Source organism: Heterodontus francisci, chromosome 15, assembly GCF_036365525.1.
Source record: "Heterodontus francisci isolate sHetFra1 chromosome 15, sHetFra1.hap1, whole genome shotgun sequence".
Lineage (NCBI taxonomy): Eukaryota > Metazoa > Chordata > Chondrichthyes > Heterodontiformes > Heterodontidae > Heterodontus > Heterodontus francisci.
In genome coordinates, this window is record NC_090385.1 from 41,372,776 (window position 1) to 41,387,274 (window position 14,499).

A 14,499-nucleotide genomic window follows, 5' to 3' on the forward strand; every position below is an offset into this window, starting at 1 on the left:
GAAGGTTATGCTCATACTATTAATGATATCATAGAAAAGGTAAAGGAGGTCCACGACATTTCAAATAATGAAAGTGTTTGTAGTACATATGGTCCGTGGATGTTAGAACAAACGAAGGAAAATTGGAGGCAAATTGATGCAGGACAGGTATCAGTTTAGATAAATTACACCCAGTTGGAGGACTTAGCTAGTCACACAAATGATAAAATTATCAGGTGCCAACTCAGAAAACTTAAGGTATGTAAAGGTCAGGAATGTGTAAATACAGGATCTATGAGTATTGGAGTAGTGTTGGGAATACCTATAATTCTGAGAGATAAGTTAGGATACAATAACATGAAGTAGAAAATATAGGGGTGATAAGGGGAAAAGATTACATAGAATACCATGATATTTTACCCTACGTTATGGAAATTGGAAGAGGTAGTTGGAACAACATTGTCTGAGTGTAGTCTGGAAAACCTGGTGGTCATATGTCCTCATCCTATATATAAAACGGCAGAATCAAAATGTGGGTTTAATGCCACTGTAAATTACACCATGCAGACTAGGAAAGCATTGTCAGGGCTAACCCATGTGGCCTATATGGGAAAGGGGAGATATTGCTTAACAACCACAACGAAGGAGTACCAGTATGGACATAACCGGACTTGTCCGGTGAACAACAGTATGTTTTGTTTCAACCCACAAATACCAACCAAGGTGGGGAAGATGGAGTTGGGAGACATACAAAAACGAAAGACAGAAAGTATTAAGGAGGGTTTGACAAATTACCTCCAGTAAAATAAATATACTATTGCGCAATTGCCCACACGCTTGGGTAAAGAGAGACAGCAGCTAGAAGTCACTAGTGTACTACAATCTGGAACAACAGTTGAAGAAGCTACAAGATGAGATTGACGAGATAAACGATTCAACCTGGTGGGAAGACTTATGGACCTGGGGGTCAAACGTGCAGATGCATCCCTGGTTTAGAATTATCTCCCATGTCCTGATAGTGGTTTTGGGTATCATGGTGTTATATGTGACATACTTAATTTGGAAACTTAAGAAATTAATTAGGCGATGTGAGAGGATGTATGAATACAGGATGGACAGCTACCTTAAAGACAATCAGTTTTCAAACTTGCTCTATAAAAGATAGACAATTAGTTATGCCACACAAGAGTGATTGTGTAACCTATTCGTAAATACTTAAAATGAATTAATGAATGGTCAATTTGCTCTAAGAATGAAATTGCGGCTGTATTATGTTCGCACAATTGATTATGTAATGGTGATGATACAAATGCCTAAATGTATGAGATACAACTATGTGCTGCTATTACTGTAGCCAAGTTACTGTTACGTGAATATGGGCCTAGGTTTGGAATCATATCTAGCGACAATGGCCCTTCACTTCTTGCTGGCGGCACAAGGGGGGGGGGAGGCTCTGTGCAGCTCATCCTGTACGTTGTCATCCAACTCTTCCTTTGTTGCATCTGCTCCGTTTGCCCGTCACAGAATCTCCAGGGTCCTGGTGGCAATCCAACAACCCATCTCCTCCCTCTCCTTCTGAATCATGACCCCACTAAGGATGAAGCCCAACGGCTAGCAAATATAGAACTTGAGTGAGACCTGGCAGTTGTCCTTCCAGGACAAAAGGGGGGAAGTGTGGAACCTGAGGTGAGCCATCCTTGGACTAGGGGTGTGAGTTTGCTTGGTCAGTATGTTTCTCACGCAAACTGCTCCTTAGGAATGTGCCATGTCTAGCTGATGAGATAAGAAGAGTGTTGTTGAAGCCTGATGTCTCTTTCTGTTGTTGCGCTGCACCAGCTGCAAGGCCAATGGTGAGATAGATATGTAAACGAAGGATTGAAAATTACTGTATCTTTTAGAGTATCTTCGTTTAGAGCAAGAATTAAATTGTAATATTATTGGTGCTTTAGAATGCAAATTAAGGATTGAAATATTGTTGTAAGATTATTGGTTGCAGAATAGTATAATTGCCACTGTTTGACTGTAATTCTTTAGAACATCGCACTGAGTCTCAATGTGAGCTCTACTGTGTTTGTTCTCCTTGTGCACAAGTTAATAAAGTAGTTTGCGAGTACTCATCCGAGGAAGTTTGATTTACTTTGCTCTAGTTTCTTCCACAGTAGTAATCTTGCCACTAAGTCAGAAGGTCTTGGGTTCAAGCACCACTCTAGAGACTTGAGCACATAATCTAGGACACTTGGATCAACCTAATGCAGGCTCCTAGCCAATTCTCCATGCCTCCTTGATTCTCAATTTTCCATGAGGAAAACCTCTGCTCCTCAAACAGCTCTTGGACTCACAGTTGTCTCAAAAGCTGGGCATTACTTGTCAGTGCGCAAAATCGACTCCATCCTATTTACAAATCAACTTTATCTCACCACAGACTTTGACATTGAACTCTCTCTCATTGTCTCCTCCCTATTCTCCATTTACAGCTGGGTCATATCTATTCTAATTGTTGCCATGCCTGTGTAATCTGAATTTTCTAGGTGTCCATTCGCTTGTACATTTTGGCTGACGCTATTGACCTGTGCCCATTATATCCACCTCCCTTTTTACTCTCTTTACCCTTCTAGGCCCTTCTCTCTAGTTTCCTGCCCATCCTGTTACCCAGTCTTGCTTCATTTAATTTCTCCCCTCTCAGATACTTTCCCCACCACCACCCTCTCTCTTGGGATTTCGTCGCGGATAAAGATTTTTGGTAAGCTGTACTCATTGGTTGCAGGCCTGCTGGTGGTTAGTCAGGCCTATCCGTGACTGGCAGATTCTCCCACAGCGGGTGCAAGTAAAGGTGTAGTCCCTGCTGGGGGCAAATGAATCTATCCTTCTCCTCCTTTTCTCTTTCGCACTGGTTCTTCACTTAGTCTCAAAGGTGCCTGTAGCACTCCTGATGTAGCATCTCCAGGCATCACGATATAAGGCCTGTGCTTCCCACTGGCGATGGTCAATGTGGCACACAGAGAGGGACTTCTTCAGGGAGTCCTTGAAATGTTTGCATGGGGCCCCTCTGTTTCTTTTACCCGTGGTCATCTTTCCATACAACATGACCTTGGGCAGGTGACTGTCGTCCATCCGGACAGCGTAACAGGAGGATGGCCTCGATGCTGGTGTTGCTGTTTCCAGGACTTCAATGTTTGTGATGCAGTCCTGCCAACGATCTTGAGGATGCTGCAGAGGCAGCACTGATGGAAGTGCTCTAGAAGGCGTACATGACGGCGGTATAGGACCCATGACTCAGGCCATACAGAAGGGTGGTTTGGACTATGGCTTTGTACACTTTGAATATGGCCTGTGTTCTGAGGCTGTGGTTCCTCCACACTCGTTTGTAGAGTCTGCCGAATGTGCTGCTTGCTTTTGAAAGCCTATAGTCCACTTCCTTGTCTACGGTTGCATCAAATGAGATGACGCTCCCCAAATAAGTAAATTGCTTGATGGCATTCAGCTCGGGTCCCTCGATGACAATGCTTGGTGGTCTGTATTCTTCTTGGGGTGCAGGCTGATGCAGGACTTCAGTTTTCTTTAAACTGATTTTTAGTCCAAAGAGTTGTGCTGCCTCAGAAAAACCTATTGTTATATGTTGCAGATCTGACTGACCGTGGGCCAGGAGAGTGCAGTCATCAGCAAAAAGAAGTTCATGGATGAGTTTTTCTTGTGCCTTTGTGTGAGCCTGAAGACATCTGAGGTTGAAAAGGCCTCCATCAGTACAGAAGCATATATAGACTCCCTCCTTAAGGTCTTCCGTTCCCTGCTGCAGCATCATGCTGAAAAAGATGGCGAATAAGGTCGGGGCTAGCACACATCCCTGCTTCACACCATTGGAGATTCAGAAGGGACTCGAGAGGTCGCTGTTTTCCTTGACTTGTCTGTACTGATTTTCATGAAACTGCCTAGCAAGCTACTCAGTTGTATCAAACCGCTACAAAGTGTAAGAAAAGGAATGAATCCGGATGGGCCACCCAGCCTCAACCTAGGCACCGGAAACAACAACAGAAAACCCAGCCCTGTCAACCCTGCAAAGTCCTCCTTACTAACATCTGGGGCATGTGCCAAAATTGGGAGAGCTGTCCCATAGACTAGTCAAGCAACAGCCTGACATAGTCATACTCACAGATTCATACCTGACAATGTCCTGACACCACCATCACCATCCCTGTGTGTGTCCTGTGCCACCGACAGGACAGACCCACCAGAGGTGGTGCTACAGTGGTATACAGTCGGGAGGGAGCTGCCCTGGGAGTCCTCAACATTGACTCCGGACCCAATGAAGTCTCATGGCATCAGGTCAAACATGGGCAAGGAAACCTCCTGTTGATTACCACCTACTGCCCTCCCTCAGCTGATGAATCAGTGCTTCTTCATGTTGAACACCAATTGGAGGAAGCACTAAGGGTAGCAAGGGCACAGAATGTACTTTGGGTGAGAGACTTCAATGTCCATCACCGAGTGGCTCGGTAGCACCACTACTGACCGAGCTGGCCGAGTCCTAAAGGACATAGCTGCTAGATTGGGTCTTGCACCAGGTGGTAAGAGAACCAACAAGAGAGGAAAAACCTACTTGACCTCGTCCTCATCAATCAACCTGTCGCAGATGCATCTGTACATGACAGTTTTGGTAGGAGTGACTACCGCAGTCCTTGTGGAGACCAAGTCCCGTCTTCACACTGTGGATACCCTCCATCGTGTTGTGTGACACTATCACCGTGCTAAATGGGATAGATTTCAAACAGATCTAGCAGCTCAAAACTGGGCATTCATGGGGCGCTGTGGGCCATCAGCAGCAGCAGAATTGTATTCAACCACAATCTGTAACTTTTTATTTTAATCATTCATGGGATGTGGGGGGTTGCTGCCTAGGACAGCATTTATTGCCCATCCCTAATTACCCTTGAGGAGGTGAGCCACCAGAAATGTGGTTGACTCTCAAATGCCCTCAGAAATGGCCTAGCAAGCCACTCAGTTGTATCAAACCACTACCTTATGACCCAGCATATCCCCCACTCTACCACTGCCATCGAGCTGGTGGACCAACCCTGGTTTAATAAAGAGTGCAGGAGGGTATGCCAGGAGCAGCACCAGGCCTACCTAAAAATGAGGTTTCAGCTTGGTGAAGCTACAACACAGGACTACGAGCATGCCAAACAGTAGAGGGAGCACGCAATAGATAGGGTTAAATGATCCCACAAACAACGGAACAGATCTAAGCTCTGCAGTCCTGCCACATCCAGTTGTGAATGGTGGTGCAGAATTAAACAACTCACGGGAGGAGGAGGTTTCACAAATCAAGGCTAAACCATTTGCATCCATCTTCAGCCAGAAGTGCCGAGTGGATGATCCAGCTCGGCCTCATCCTGAGGTCCCCAGTATCACAGATGCCAGTCTCCGGCCAATCCGATTCAATGTAAGTGATATCAAGAAACGGCTGAAGGCACTGGATACTGCAAAGGCTATGGGCCCTAACAACATTCCAGCAATAGTACTGAAGACATGTGCTCCAGGACTAGCTGCACCCCCAGCCAAGCTGTTCCAGTACAGTTACAACACTGGCATCTACCTGACAATGTGGAAAATTGCCCAAGTATGTTCTGTACACAAAACTCAGGACAAATCCAACCCAGTCAATTACCAACCGATCAGTTTATTCTCGATCTATAGCAAGGTGATGGTAGGGGTCGTCGACAATGCTAACAGTTTGGGTTCCACTTGGGCCACTCAGTTCCTGACCTCCCTACAGCCTTCGTCCAAACATGGGCAAAAGAGCTGAACTCCAGAGGTGAGCTGAGAGTGACTGCCCTTGACATCAAGGCAGTATTTGACTGAGTATGGCATCAAGGAGCCCTAGCAAAACTGGAGTCAATGGAAATCGGGGAAAATGCTCCGCTGGTTGGGGTCATACCTAGTACAGAGGAAGATGGTTGTGATTGTTGGAGGTCAATTAACTAAATTCCAGGGCATCACTGCAGGAGTTCCTCAGGGTAGTGTCCCAGGTCCAACCATCTTTAGTTGCTCCATTAATGACCTCCCTCTATCATAAGGTCAGAAGTGAGGATGTTCACTAATGATTGCACAATGTTCAGCACCATTCACAACTCCTCAGATAATGAAGCAGCCTGTGTCAAAATGCAGCAAGACCTGGACAACATCCAGGCTTGGGCTGATAAGTGACAAGTAACATTCGTGCCACACAAGTTCCAGGCAATGACCATCTCCAACAAGAGAGAATCTAACCATTTGCCCTTGACATTCAATGGCATTACCATTGCTGAATCCTCCACTATCAATATCCTGGAGGGTTTCCATTGACCAGAAACTGAACTGGAGCAGCCACATAAATATTGTGGTTCCAACAGCAGGTCAGAGGCTGAGAATTCTGTGGCGAGTAGTTCACCTCCTGTCTCCCCAGGCACAGGCCAGGAGTATGATAGAATACGCTTCGCTTGGATGGGTGCAGCTCCAACAACACTCAAGAAGCTCGACACCATCCAGGACAAAGCAGCCCGCTTGATTGGTACCCTTTCCACCACCTCCAACATTGGCTCCCTTTACTACTGGCGCACTGCAGCAACTCACCAAGGCTCCTTCGACAGCACCTTCCAAACCTGTGACCTCTACCACGTGAAAGGACAAGGGCAACAGATGCATGGGAACATCACCACCTGCAAGTTCCCCTCCAAGCCACACCCCATCCCGACTTGGAACCATATTGCCATTCCTTCACTGTCACTGGGTCAAAATCCTGGAACTCCCTTCCCAACAGCACATGCCAAGGACTGCAGTGGTTCAAGAAGGCATATCACCCCTCTCTTCTCAAGGACAATTAGGGATTGGCAATAAATGCTGGCCTAGCCAGCGATGCCCACGTCCCATGAATGAATAAAAAAAATGACAGCAAACTGGCTCGAGACATAGAAACAGATTGTAAAAGCTTCAGAAAATACTAGAAATACTCAGCAGGTCTGGCAGCATCTGTGGAGACAGAAACAGAGTTAACGTTTCAGGTTTCATCAGAACCTGATGGGACCAGACCTACTGAGTATTTCTAGCATTTTCTGTTTTTATTTCAGATTTCCAGCATCCACAGTATTTTGTTTTTGTAAAAGCATCTATAGGTATGTAAAAGGGAAGAGGTTAGCAAGGAAAAATGTGGGTCCCTTAGAGGCAGAGACAGGAAAAACTATAATGGGGAATAAGGAACTGGCAGACAATACATGAGTATTTTGTATTTGTCTTTTTGGTAGAAGACACAAAAAGCATTCTGGAAGTTATGGGGAACTGATGGTTTACCAAGGGTCTACTGAAATGAGGGGCTTAAGGATACTAGTGCTAGTATGAAATAGTACCATAGAAATTAATAGGATAAAAAGCCAACAAATTCCCTGGACCTGATGGCCTGCATCCTAGAGTTTTAAAAGAGGTGGCTAAGCTAGAGTGGATGCATTGGTCTTCCATAATTGCCTAGATTTTAAAACAGTCCCCATGAATTGGAAGGTAGCAAACGTAACCCTGTTGTTCAAACAGCAGGGAGGGAGTAAATGGGGAACTATCGACCAGTTAGCCTGAAGATTGCTAGAATCTATTATTAGGAATGTGATAAGAGGGTGCTTAGAAAATTATATTATGACTGATCAGAGTCAACATGGATTTATGAAAGGGGGATCATGTTTGGCAAATATGTTAGAGTTTTTTGAGGATGTAACTAATAGGGTAGATAGGGGAAATTAGTGGATGTGGTGTATTTGGATTTTCAAAAAGCATTCAATAAGGTGCCATACAAGAGTTTATTACACAAAATTAACGTTCATGGGATGGGGGTAATATATTAGCTTGGATTGAGGATCGATTAATGACCAGGAAACAGAGAGTAGGAATAAACAGGACATTTTTAACAGGGTAAACTGTAATTACTGAGGTACCACAAGGATCAGTACTTGGGCTTCAGCTATTTACAAACTATACCAATGATTTAGATGAAGAAATCAAGTGTAATGTATCCAAGTTTGCTGATGATATAAAGCTAGGTGAAAAAGTAGACTGTGGGGAATGCGAAGAGGCTGAAAAAAGATTTAGACATGTTAAGTAAGTGGGCAAGAATATGGCAGATGGAATATAATGTGGAGAAATGTGAATATCCACTTCAGTAGGAAAAATGGAAAAGCACAATTTTTTTTTAAATGGTGAGACATGGAAATGTTGATATTCAGAGGGATCTGGGACTCTTGTATTCGAATCACAAAATTTTAGCATGCAGCTACAGCAACCAATTGGGAAAGCAAATGGTATGTTAGACTTTATTACAAAAGGATTGAAGTATAAGAGTAAAGAACTCTTATTGCAATTGTACAGGGCCTTGGTGAGACCATTCCTGGAGTACTGTGTACAGTTTTGGTGTCCTTACCGAAGGAAGGATATACTTGCCTTTAGAGGGAGTGCAACAAAAGTTTATGAGACTGATACCTGGGATGAGGGGATTGTTCTATGAGGAGAGATCGAGTATACAAGGCCTATATTCACAAGAGTTTAGAAAAATGAGAGATGATCTCATTGAAACATAAAATTCTTAAAGGGATTGACAGGGTAGATGTTGGGAGGATATTTTCCTGGGCTAGGGAGTCTAGAACTAGGGGCCACAGTTTCAAAATAAGGGGTCAGCCATTTAGGACTGAAATGAGGAGAAATTTCATCACTCAAAGAGTTGTGAATCTTTGGAATTGTCTACTGTAGCAAGATGTGGATGCTCTGTTGCTGTCAGAGAGCAACATATTTTTAGATATTAAGGAAATGAAGGGAATCAAGGGACATGGGTATAGTGTGGTAAGGTGTAGCTGAGGTAGAGGATCAGCCGTGATCTTATTGAATTGTGGAGCAGGTTCGAGGGGCTGAATGGCCTACTCCTGCTTCTATTTCTTATGTTCTTATGGATGTATCAAATCTGTACCCAAACCATCTCCTTTTTGTAGGCCTCTCATTGTTCAATTAGTAGTTAGCCTAGCAACTTTTGATCCCAATCCATGTGGGTCAGATCCCTTACCAACTCACTGAAGTTAACCTCCTCCAGTTAAGTATTTTTATGCTTTATTTTACCTTGTCCTTTTGAGAACAGTATTAAACCTGGTGATGTTGCAATCACTGTTCCCCAAATGCTTTTCCACTGAAACATGCTCCACTTGCCACACTTCATTTCCCAGAACTAGGTCCAGCACTGCTTCCTACGGTGTCGGGTTGGAAATACACTGATCAAGAGAGTTCTCTTGTACATATTTCAGGAATTTATCCCCCTCCTTTTCCCTTTACATTGTTACTATCCGAGTCTATTTTGGAGATTTGAAGTCCCCCATTATCACTACTCTGTATGTTTCTGTAATTTGTCAGCAAATTTGCTACTCAACCTCCTTCCCCCTATTTGGTGGCCTACAGATTACACGCAGTAGCAAAATAGCTCATCCATCCTTATTTAATTCCATTTTGAAAGTTTACTTACAAAAGTTACTTACCTGCCATGGCTTCCTGCTGCTGCTTTCAAGCTGGAAGGCTGATTGGACAGCAGGCCCAAGCCTCTGGCTATTAATTGGCCGCAGGCCCAAGCCTCTGGCTATTAATTGGCCGCACCGAGGGAAATCACATTGAGTAACTGTTTTCCACACAGTGCAGGCTACTGACCCCCATTTGAGCCTGATGGCGGGTTTCAGAAGCCCACAGGGAAAATCCTGCCCCTTGTTTCTGCCCTCTAATGTTTCATCCTGATGCCTACCCTCCTGCAAAATTCGTTGAAATCTACCCCCACAGAACGAATTAACCTTCCCATGTGGGCAGTGGTCTCAGTGCTGTTTGAGGTGTAACCCATCTACCTTGAACAGGTTTCTTCTGCACAAGAACTGGTCTCAATGCCCCAAGGGTCTGAAGCCCTCACTCCTGCACTATTTCTCCAGCCACACGTTAACCTGATTTATACTGCGATTCTCACTCGCATATAGCACTGGGTCTAACCCAGAGTTGACTAACTTTGAGATCCTGCTTTTTTAACTTCCTTACATACCTCCTGAAACTCTGATGGACCTCAATCCTTTTCCTTCCTACATCACTGGTTCCCAAAGGGACCACAACATCTGGCTATTTCCCGCTCCCCACCCCTGCCCCCACGCAGCCATTTGCTCCACAGTGCCATGTTCTAGACCAGGGTGTGGGTCTGTGAGAAGGTTTTAAGGGCTCCACCAAAAATAACCAGAGAATTTGTAGAATGCAGGCAATTTGCATCTGCCTAAGCCTCTTGTTCTCCTGAATTTTTAAACCTGCGTTTCAGAACATGATCATTCAATTCAGCCAATGGCCAGTAACTGAGTTTTACCGCTAATGCAAGCACAAAAAGGCTCACAGCTGCAACACGTTATCACACCCCTCGCCTGAGCCTCGATCTGATACCCACACCCCCATCTGAGCCTTGATTTGGTGCCCAGCACCAGCAATAATTTTCACATTAAGTAAAAATATATATGTATGTTTAATTGAGTAACTAAGTTTTATATAGAATACTTGTATTGTGTTACAGGGCATCCATGCAATTTTTATAACCTGGGAGGTGGCAGGGGTAAGGGGGACTCAGAAGCAAAAAGGCTGAGAACCCCTTTTCTTGACTGTGCTTACCCAAGGTACCATCACCCTCACTGGTATTCAGTTTGATAGTGCTGACCTCCTGGAGAAGTCTTGCAAGTTCCTTTTTCATAGAGCTCAGGATTGAATATCTTACACTTTGATAGATCCAATGTTAACAGCTAAAAGATTTGCATTTTTTTCACAGAGTCACAGAGTCATTTACGGCATTCCAGGAGGCCATTCGGCCCATCACATCAGCTCTCCTCGAAACTATGCAGTCCCCAGCTCGCTCCCCTTAGCCCTGCAAGTCTATTTCTCTCAGGTGGCCATCCAACTTCCTCTTGAAGTCAGTGATTGTCTCAGCTTCTGCCACCCTTGTGGCAGCAAGTTCCAGGTCATTACCACCCACTGTGTAAAAAAGTGCTTCCTCATATTCCCCCTGCATCTTTTGCCCAACACTTTCAGTCTGTGTCCCCCTAGTCCTTGTACTATGTTAATGGGAACAGATTTTCCCTGTCTATCGTAGCTAAGCCTGTCATAATCTTGTACACACTATTAAATATCACCTCAATCTCCTTTGTTCTGAGGAGAACAAATCCAGCTTTTTCAACTTAACTTTGTAACTAAAATCCTCTATTCCTGGATCCATTCTGGTAAATCTCCTCCGCACCCTCTCAAAGATCCTCACATCCTTCCTACAAATATACTTACATACGAATTAGGAGCCATTCGGCCCTTCGAGCCTGCTCCCCCATTCAATAGGATCATGGCTGATCTGTTTGTGTTTCGAATTCCACACTCCCATCTACCCCCGATAACCTTTGATTCCCTTGCCTAACAAGAATCTATCTACCTCCACCTTAAAAATATTCAGTGACCTCACCTCCACCACCTTCTGAGGCAGAAAGTTCCAAAGTCGCACAACTCTCTGAGAGAAAAAAATTCTCCTCATCTCTGTCCTAAAAGGGCGACCATAATTTTAAAACATTGCCCCCTAGTTCTGGACTCACCAACAAGAGGAAACATGCTTTCCACATCCACCTTGTCAAGACCGTTCAGGATCTTATATACTTCAATCAAGTCTCCCATCACTCTTCTAAACTTCGGTGAAAACAAACCCAGTCTGTCCAACCTTTCCTCATAAGACACCCGCTCATTCCAGGTATCAATCTTCTAAACCTCCTCTGAACCGCCTTCAATGCATTTACTTCCTTCCTTAAATAAGGAGACCAAAACTGCACACAGTATTCGAGCTGTGGTCTCACCAATGCCCTGTATAACTGAAGCACAACAGCCTTACTTTTATTTTCAATTCCTCATAATAGAAACATAGAAAATAGGAGCAGGAATAGGCCATTCGGCACTTTGAGCCAGCTCCGCCATTCATTATGATCATGGCTGATCATCCAACTCAGTAACCTGTTCCCACTTTCGCCCCATACCCTTTGATCCCTTTAGACCCAAGAGCAATATCTAACTCCTTCTTGAAAACATGCAATGTTTTGGCCTCAACTGCTTTCTGTGGTAGCGATTTCCACAGGCTCACCACTCTCTGGGTGAAGAAATTTCTCCTCATCTCAGTCCTGAAAGGTTTACCCCGTATCCTTAGACTATGACCCCTGGTTCTGGACTCCCCCACCATCGGGAACATCCTTCCTGCATCTACCCTGTCAAGTCCTGTTAGAATTTTATAGGTTTCTATGAGATCCCCCCTCACTCTTCTGAACTCCAGCGAATATAACCCAAACTGACTCAATCTCTCCTCATATGTCAGTCCCGCCATCCCAGGAATCAGTCTGGTAAACCTTCGCTGCACTCCCTCTATAGCAAGAACATCCTTCCTCAGATAAGGAGATCAAAACTGCATACAATATTCCAGGTATGGCCTCACCAAGGCCCTGTATAATTGCAGCAAGACATCCCTGCTCCTGTACTCGAATCCTCTCGCTATGAAGGCCAACATACCATTTGCCTTTTTTACCATCTGTTGCACCTGCATGCTTACCTTCAGCGACTGGTGTACGAGAACACCCAGGTCTCGCTGCATATTCCCCTCTCTCAGTTTATAGCCATTCAGATAATAATCTGCCTTCCTGTTTTTGCTACCAAAGTGGATAACCTCACATTTATCCACATTATACTGCATCTGCCATGCATTTTCCCACTCACTCAACTTGTCCAAATCACCCTGAAGCCTCTCTGCATCCTCCTCACAACTCACCCTCCCACGCAGTTTTGTGTTATCTGCAAATTTGGAGATATTACATTTAGTTCCCTCATCTAAATCATTAACATATATTGTGAACAGCTGGGGTCCTGGCACCGATTCCTGCGGTAGTCACTGCCTGCCATTCGGAAAAAGACCCATTTATCCCTACACTTTGTTTCCTGTCCACCAACCAATTTTCTATCCATCGCAATACACTACCCCCAATCCCATGCGCTTTAATTTTACATGCTAATCTCTTATGTGGGACTTTGTCGAAAGCCTTCTGAAAGTGCAAATAAACCACATCCACTGGCTCCTCCTCATCAACTCGACTAGTTACATCCTCGAAGAATTCTAGTAGATTTGTCGAGCATGATTTCCCTTTCGTAAATCCATGCTGACTCTGTCTGATTCTACCACTGTTCTCCAAGTGCTCTGCTATAAAATCTTTGATAATGGACTCTAGAATTTTCCCCACTACCGACATCAGGCTGACTGGTCTGTAATTCCCTGCTTTCTCTCTATCTCCCTTTTTAAATAGTGAGGTTACATTTGCTACCCTCCAATCTGTAGGAACTGTTCCAGAGTCTATGGAATCTTGGAAGATGACCACCAATGCATCCACTATTTCTAGGGCCACTTCCTTAAGTACTCTGGGATGCAGACCATCAGGGTCTGGGGATTTACTGGCCTTCAATCCCATCAATTTCCCCAACACCATTTCTCTATTAATACTGATTTCCTTCCATTCCTCTCTCTCACTAAGCCCTGTGTTCCCCAACATTTCTGGTATGATATTTGTGTTCTCCTTTGTGAAGACAGAACCAAAGTATGCATTTAGGTCGGTCAGCCATTTCTTTCTTCCCATAATAAATTCCCCTGTTTCTTACTGTAAGGGACCTACATTTGTCTTCACCAATCTTTTTCTCTTCACATAACTATGGAAACTTTTAGGTTCTCAGCAAGCTTGCTCTCGTACTCTATTTTCCCCTTCTTAATCAATCCCTTGGTCCTCCTTTGCTGAATTCTAAACTGCTCCCAATCCTCAGGTCTGTTGTTTTTTCTGGCAAATTTATATGCCTCTTCCTTGGATCTAATGCTATCTCTAATTTCCCCTGAAAGCCATGGTTTGGCTACCTTTCCTGTTTTACTTTTGCGCCAGACAGGGATAAACAATTAAATTAAAATAAAAGCAAAATACTGCGGATGCTGGAAATCTGAAATAAAAACAAGAAATGCTGGAACCACTCAGCAGGTCTGGCAGCATCTGTGGAAAGAGAAGCAGAGTTAACGTTTCGGGTCAGTGACCCTTCTTCGGAGCTCAGAAGGGATAAACAATTGTTGCAGTTCATCCATGCGCTCTTTAAATGTTTGCCATTGCCTATCCACTGTTATCCCTTTAAGTAATGTTTCCCAATAAAGGATATCATTCTATTAGCCTTCTTTATTACTTGCTGTACCTGCATACTATCCTGAAGTGCAGTGACCAGAACTGGACATAATACTCCAGTTGGGGCCGAACCAGAGCTTTCTTGCTTTTGTATTCAATACCTATATTTATGAAGTGCAGGATCCCATATGCTTTACTAACCACTCTCTCAATATGTCCTGCCACCTTCAAACATCTATGCACATGCACCTCCAGGTTACTCTGTTCCTGCACACTCTTTAGAACTGTGCCATTAAGT